General features: G+C 39.1%; 1 long non-coding RNA gene across 1 annotated transcript; it reads right to left on the bottom strand.

The window, feature by feature from the left end:
- Positions 1–1,399: 1,399 nt before the first annotated feature.
- On the bottom strand, positions 1,400–7,907 carry LOC125386069. The gene is made up of 3 exons (XR_007225910.1): positions 7,765–7,907; positions 7,154–7,271; positions 1,400–7,045 (listed from the first exon to the last, which is right to left on the bottom strand). It is a non-coding gene; the product is annotated as an uncharacterized LOC125386069 (long non-coding RNA).
- Positions 7,908–8,413: the final 506 nt, after the last annotated feature.

Genomic DNA, 8,413 nt, shown 5'->3' on the forward strand with positions numbered 1-8,413 from the left:
AGAGTATATGTTTAGCTGGCCGAGGACCCGTTACGAATATTAAGTTTCAATTATACAAAGTCTTTCAAATAGACAAATAGCCTGTGTCCCAACTACGAGAAGATAAGAGAAATCTATCCTTCCACGAACGCTTCCCACTGGCAACTTTCCCCAAGGACGGCTAACATCCTTCTCTAACCACCAACATGGAAATTGACCAATTAACAGTAACGTCAATTTCCCTCACCCTTCGAACGAAGACTTTTCTCTGCGAATCCGATGATCTCGTGCCCTTAGACACACCCATCATAGTTTTCCTCGACAACGTCACCTCGACGGAGAAACACTCTCTCGTACGATCTCATCAACGATTGACCTATCATTCTTATACGTAGTGATTGCTCCTTGCATTAACATTGAGTATAACTTAGACGCTAAAGAAGGGTAAAGTTCGGCATCTCGTTGACCGCAGATTCGTTATCGAACCTGAGACCACTGTCATTAGTGCCGCGAGTATCTAAACACTGTGATCAACTACCGACGCTGTAATACCTCTACTTGTGTCAATAAATCGTACCTTTGTGACACCGCACCGATGGCTAATTCCAGAGAAGATTCATTGAACACCCTGTGGCGGCACTCGACAAGCCAAATACCACCACTCGATACTAACTAGTGTCGGACGATGGCAGCGCAGTGGTTAACGTCTTAGGTTGCGAACGCCGTGATAGCACTACTGAGAACTTTCATCATCGCGAATCTAGACCTGTGGCAAGTTGGACCCTACCGCTACGACGAACACGGAACGGCCCTTCCTTCAACAAAACTCGACCCCTCACCGCCGACTCACGCATGCAGGTGACTGAGTACGAAACGATGACCGACCAAGCCAGGAGTGATGTGGCCATCGCAAAGTTCATGGGCATCACCACCAGCACGTCATACTAAAAAATGGAACAGAGGCCTACGACCGTACGCGGAACGCCCGCACCGTACTGACAGGTATCCACCGCCACATTGAAGACTTCGCGCAACATCCGCACGAATTGGACAACAATCGGCTGACGCTTTATTACACTAAGATTCTAACGTTATCACTGGTAAGGAGGTACTGTGGCGGCACTCGACAAGCCAAATACCACCACTCGACACTAACTAGTGTCGGACAACGGCAGCGCAGTGGTTAACGTCTTAGGTTGCGAACGTTCGGAACCCGGGTTCAAATCCCGGCGACCGGAGTCCGATTTTACTCCCACGCACCAAAAAACGGAGGAAAAAATCAGCAGTACCCTGGCGGCGCGACATCTACAGACCCCAGTGACAATTACAGCGGACGAGGACCAGTAACTACTACAACTATTACGCATAACGCACTACCACGGCCACCTCAACTCCTAACCCTAATCCTAACGCCCCCCCCCCCCCCGACATATATATATTCCAAATCGTTGTATTCTCTTGGTCTTTTATTCAATAACTTATATGTTTGTGGGTAGCGTTAACTAGCGTTAATATATATAAATAATAAAGAAAAAAATTTTTTGAAATAGTCCTTAGACTATTTCTGGTGGCAGTAACTACCGTATGAGTCGAGAATTTCAAATTTGTACTTCAAATACTATCATTCCTTTTCGATTAAATTTAACGGCAATCAAATTGAAAACGTAACATTAACAATTATTTTTTGGTGGCAGCAGTGGGATACGCTTCACAGAGGATTAAAGTTCTTACGGTTATTGACAAAATATAAATAGAAAATATGGCGACCGCACTAGACTCATTGAACGAGGACATGATATTGACATTGTCAGAAAAATTGAAAGAATGGGATGCAAAATTGCGCATATTGACCGACATAAACGAAAAACCCAGTGAATTAGAAGACGACGTGCATTCACTCAAGGCAAAGAAAAAAACCGAGACACCTGTACTACCGTCAATAACCCAGTAAGAGACAATACTGACAAAGGGTAATTCACAACAGATTAAGTTAAAAGACGCGATCGAGTCGGTACCAGTGTTCGACGGATACCGACCATCAATATTCCAATTTTTAAGAGCATGTGAGCGCGCGTGAAATATGGTTCCAAGGAATCAAGAGCCTCAACTGGTAAAATTACTAATGAATAAGTTTCGCGGATACGCGTTCCTCGCCGTAAAAGACAGTCAGGTAGAAAGTCTGAACGATTTCGGGAACAAATTAAAAGATATGTTCGGCCCAGGAAAAACTGTTAACGAATATAAAGGTGAATTAGCAACGATATTCCAACGACCAGGGGAAGACATACTAGATTATATGGATCGCGTCAGAAATCTTAGGTTGGCAATAATGGACAGAGAAAGATGTGAGCACGGCATCTTATCCCGAGACATCCAAGATACAATAGACTGGGACACAAGGGAGGCCTTCGTTAAGGGAAGGGAATACATCCAAATGAGGTGTATTTACGAGTAAAAGTAGCAGGATACCATTCCTTAGAAAACGCGTATCACCAAGCCGTTAAAACAACACAGGAATTAAAACGAGTAAACGACAGAACGCGATACCAACGTCCGACACCTCCGAATAATTACAATCGTAACAATGTTCGTCCCCCGTACAATAATAACAACATCGGAAACAACCGCCAGGATCGAAGATTTATACCGCCGTCGCCGTCGTACAATCGTCCAAACGCTCCGAGACAAAATACTATACTATATAACTATTGCAAAGAACCTGGGCATTTAATAAAAGATTGTTACACATTCAAAGCCTGAGTAGACGCTGGAATAATCATACCCTATGCATCGGGACAATCGGGAAATCGAGCACGTCCTTCGGGAGAACGAGGTGAGCCTCGAAGGAACGATGCTCTAAATCGCCCAAGAGTACAGGCGGTGACAAGAAGACCAGCACCTATAGCGAGGAACAGAACGAATACAATGCCTGCTGCAAAACCAAAAAATAAATACTGTGGGAAAACCATGCTGCAGCCACGCGAAGAAACAAGCGGAGGATCAAGAATTTCAAAACCAGAAGGAAAAGAAAATACGAGAAGAGTAGACGAAGAAGAATCACCAAGAGTCGGACTCAGATTCAGATGACGACCCCTCTGGGTTATTTCAGTAAAACTAAACGATCCTCCAAGTACTCCAACTGCACGAATAGTCTCCCCAGATCTAAAAACCAAGACAAGTTTATTATTAGACTCCGGATCAGAAATCAATAACATTAAGAAACCTGCTTTACTCAATTCAGCGAGTATCAACGAGCAAGAATCAATTGAAGTTCAAGGAATTACACCAACGAGCCTGGTCACCCCAGGGCAGACAGTAATACAGGTTGCGGGCCGCCCAGTTATTTTTTATGTAGTTGATGACTCATTGCTGATCGATCAAGACGGAATCCTAGGATCCGAATTTTTCGCAGGATACAAGACTCATTTGGATTACGAGCGAAAGCATATCAAGTGGGAAAATATTTATATCCCCTTCGATACAAGAGAAAAGATAATCGTGCCGAAACGAAATTCGGTACCGTGTTCAATTAACATCGCAAATCCGGAGATAAAAGAGGGATTTATTCCCAAAATTGAGCCAATCAAGGGAGTCTACTATTTTGGTAATGCAGTTCTGAGAAACCGTAAGGGACGACGTTATATGAGAATAATAAATAGCACATCGAGAGATTACGAATTTATCACACCTACAATGGTAATTAAAAAATTTGAAAACCTTACATCGCTCCCTAACATGACGTGCAATGCAATTTTAAAATCGAAAGAAATTAAATTCGACAAAATAATTGAATTATTACGACTCGAACACTTGAACAAAGAGGACAAAAAAAAAAAACGTCGAAGAATTAATTCGGAGGAATCAAGATAGATTTCATATTCCAGGAGACACGTTGGAAGGAACCGAAATTCTAGCCGATCTATATTAAACAGTATCGTTACCCACATGCACGTCAAAAAGATATAAATCGTCAAATTCAAGAATTGCTGGACACTGATGTCGTAGAACCATCGACATCTCTATACAATTCTCCGTTATGGATTGTGCCGAAGAGACCAGACTCGCAAGGAAGCAAACATTGGAGATTAGCCTGTATTGATTATAGAAAACTTAATGATAAAACAATTGGCGATGCTTATCCGCTCCCCAACATTACAGAAATATTGGATCAATTGGGAAGTGCAAAATATTTTTCCACGTTTGATTTGGCATCAGGCTTCCACCAGATCCGAATGGCACAGGAGGATGCCCACAAGACTGCATTCTCAACACTTTCAATTCAAAAGAATGCCTTTTGGATTAAAAAATGCTCTAGCGGCATTTCAACGCTTGATGAACTCAGTGTTATCAGGATTGTAAGGAGTAGAACTATTCATCTATCTAGATAACATAGTGATTTATTCAAGATCTCTTCATAAACACGAAAGTAAAACAAATTAATGGAAAGATTAAGGCAAGCCAGATTACGATTACAGCCTGATAAATGCGAATTCCTACGATATAAAGTAAGCCATTTGGGGCATATAACCAGTGAAGATCGTGTAAAACCAGATCCAAAGAAGATCGAAGCAGTATCGAAATTTCCACGACCAAAGAAAGCAAAGAATATCAAGCAATTTCTGGGACTAGCAGGATACTATAGAAGATTTATACCTAATTTCTCCAAAATTGCAAAATCATTAACGCAACTACTGAAGAAAGACATCACCTTTAAATGGTTGAAAAATCAAGAAAATGCTTTCAACAATTTAAAAACAGCATTAACCACAAAACCTATTCTACAATATCCGGATTTTTCCAAATCCTTCAACCTTATGACAAACGCATCAGGTTACGCAATAAGCGGAATATTGAGTCAGGGACCGATTGGAAAGGATTTGCCAATCGCGTATGCCTCTAGACTACTAAACCCCGCAGAACAAAACTATTCTACCATAGAAAAGGAATGTCTAGCAATCGTCTATTGCGCGATGCATTTCAGACCATACCTGTATGGAAGGAAATTTATTATAGTAACTGATCACAAACCGTTAGTATGGATGAATTCCATTAAGGAACCCACATCGAGAATTTGGAATTGAAAACTGAAATCAGACTTCGAGTTCGATATCCAATACAAAGAAAGACGAACAAATGCAAATGCAGATGCATTGTCTAGAAACCCCACAGAGATGTGCCTGCCAATCAGGAAGCGAGAAGACTCGCCAGATCGATATCCACATTTAAAAAGATTTCAATTAGATACCTCAGCCGAGGACTCTCCGATATTCTAAGCTAAACCACGTGTCTTGCCTCAGTTCTATGATCCGAGAAAACAAAGAAAAGCCTTTATTCAAAAGCATCTCACCATAGAGAAAACACCCGTAAAATATTTTGACCAAGCATTAGCCGAAATCAATGTAAACATAAACGAGGAAGTAGCCAATCGAGAAATAGAGGACATCGATACAACAAGTGAAGAAGAGCCTTCTATGGCAGACTCCGAACCAATTCGGCAACGAGAAGACGCAAGACGGTACTTGCGGAACTAAAAATTTCGGAAACGCGAGACTCAGTTACGAGAGTGAATGATCATAAAGTAATATTCGTCAATATACAGGGTACTCCGTTAGATATAGGAGCCTTAGAAATGAAGGAAGCAGGGAAACTGCCGCATTATGAAGATCTAATGTTGTAAAGAGCAAGATTGAATCAAGATTCCGGAAAATACATCGTATCCCTACCGGTAAAGGAAGACCGAAATATTCCTATAATGCCAGAAAATTTACTAAATTCATTGAGATTCTTACTGGATGTAGTAAACGAAAACCAATTAACGTCCTTTAACATTAGCAAAGGAAATTTGGAAGAAATACCCTGGTAACACACAATCAGGAAATTGAAGGAAGTATTTATGGAAAAAACCATAACTATCACCATCTGTACCGAGGAAATAATCACCCCACCAGTGGAAGCGCGAAATAACATAATACGAGAGAAACACGAATCATGCGTAGCAGGACACAAAGGAGTAACAAAAACTTAACAAAGAATACGACAAGACTATTATTGGGAAAACATGAAGAAAGAGATTCAAGAATATGTAAGAACTTGTAAAGAGCGTAGAAGAAAGAAGTTAAAGAAACTAACAACAATAAAAACAAAACAACCAATGCTGCTCACAGATACACCAGGTAAAGCTTTCGACAAAACTAGTATGGATATCGTCGGTCCATTGCCAACGACACAAAAGGGAAACGAATATATACTGACGATTCAAGATTTATTAACCAAGTACTCGCTCGGAATTCTAATCAAAGGAATCTCTTCAACCGAGATAGCTAACGCTTTCATAAAACAATTTATTTGCCAATTCGGGTTATCGAGAGTCATTCTTACCGACCAGGGAATGAACTTTACATCCTCGCTACTGAAGAAAGTAGCAAAGAGATTTCGCATAAAACCATCCACAAAGCAATGGTTCAATCAAAAGATCTCACCATGTATTAACAGAATATCTCAAATTGTACATTGAAAACTCCAGAAACTGGGACAAACGGGTGGAATTAGCCATGTTTTCTTATAACACCTCTGTACACGAAGGAACGAAATTCTCCCAGCACGAATTAGTCTTTGGGCACTTGGCCAGAGAACCTACTGGCGAAATGATAATCGAAGAGAACATGGAACCAACATATGCAGAATATCTCAGAGATCTGTTCGATAAAATCAACACCGTACAACAAAAGGAAAGAGAAAATTTGATGAAATCCAAGTTAAAGTCAAAGGAATATTACGACAGACGTATCAACCCGCAAAATTTCAAAATAGGAGACCTGGTATATCTACTGAAGGAACCTAGCAAAGGAAAATTCTCTGATCAATATACAGGACCGCATAAAGTGTTAGAAACTTTGCAAAATCAAAACGTCAAGATTGAAGTGAAAGGGATTCTGCGAACAGTGCACTTGAACAAGTTAAAACTAGCGCATAAGCGAAATAGACAGCCAGAACGATGTCAAGAGGCAACGTGGTACGGTGGTATGTAGTATAACACTGCTTGTCGAATAATGAAGATTGCGGAAACCTAAAAAGAAGAAGGAAATTACTATGTATTCTAGTCACTATTTAAATACAAAATGCATTAATTCAATAAAATAAACAAGATATCGGAAGAGATTAAAAGAAAAAGTACCTTGTAAATCAATAAGGCTTGTACGCAGTCAATTATTGTGGAAGGAAATCTACATGCAGGAATTCCACAAAGATTGGTTACGGATCCAGTTTTGTAGAACATAGTATACGACAGTCAGCTGAAACAAATGGATAAGTTAACCTCAATTGCCTTACCTCAAATTATCTCAAATTAAAAGAAGCAAGGATAACGGATAATAATTGATGCCTAACAATAACATTTACAAGATAACGAGATTTACGGTTGACCGTTGAAAAAAAATTTGAGGCCATTCTACTCACAGGTACAAGAATAACGTTATATAGTGTTATGTTATAACGTATAACGTTATATAGTGTTACCATATTACGTATAACGTTATATAGTGATATCTTATAAAGTATAACGTTATATAGTGTTACGTTATAAGGAATAACGCAATATAGTATTACCATATCGAAGGTAATAAATACTGAGGTAAACAATCATAACCTAAAAAGGGGAAGAACGCTGTAAACCACCTTGGAGTAGAAATTGATAACAGTAAGAAGTTCATTACTCACATCGGAAGGTATGCACAAAGGCAGACACAGTTATAAGAAACTCATTACCAAATTTAAGCAAATACTTACGGAATCCTGAAGCAAATACTACTGAAACAGTCAAGATGGCAACAGGAAACTGGAAAACCAAGGACTAGTGACATTATAACAAAACTAATGACATTAAAACTAGTGACATTATAACAAAGTAATTCAACATTGACGAAGTGGTCTTAGCAAACAAGAAAAAGGACAGACTATTTTACTATGTGGATACTTACGAAATATGGTGTTTTTATATATATATATACTTACAGTTCTAGGATAAGTAAAGATAGTCATAATAAGTGTTAACAATGTAACGAAGAACCAGTTGATACCAAGCATGTACCATGTAACTGTTTCAAGCGAGCAACGCATTGAAGGAATAGAATCGGAGAACCTATAAACAATAATAACTGAATAAACAAGTTTTAATTAACAATATATAGATTAGCTCCAAAAATTATACCATACAAATATGAAATAACAACAAATCACAAGTATAAGTAACAACAAACTAATAAGAAGAAAATAGAAACAGTCAATAAATATTGAAATAGGTTAGAAATTAAACAAGACAGATTAACTGAATATCAACGACAAATGTGATTAAATAAGAGACTATTATATTGTACTAAATTATTATAGTCTTATTGTATTAAGTTTGGTGTAAAGAAATAAGGTTATGTTACGCAGT

Source organism: Bombus terrestris, chromosome 12 (assembly GCF_910591885.1).
Source record: "Bombus terrestris chromosome 12, iyBomTerr1.2, whole genome shotgun sequence".
NCBI classification, from domain to species: domain Eukaryota; kingdom Metazoa; phylum Arthropoda; class Insecta; order Hymenoptera; family Apidae; genus Bombus; species Bombus terrestris.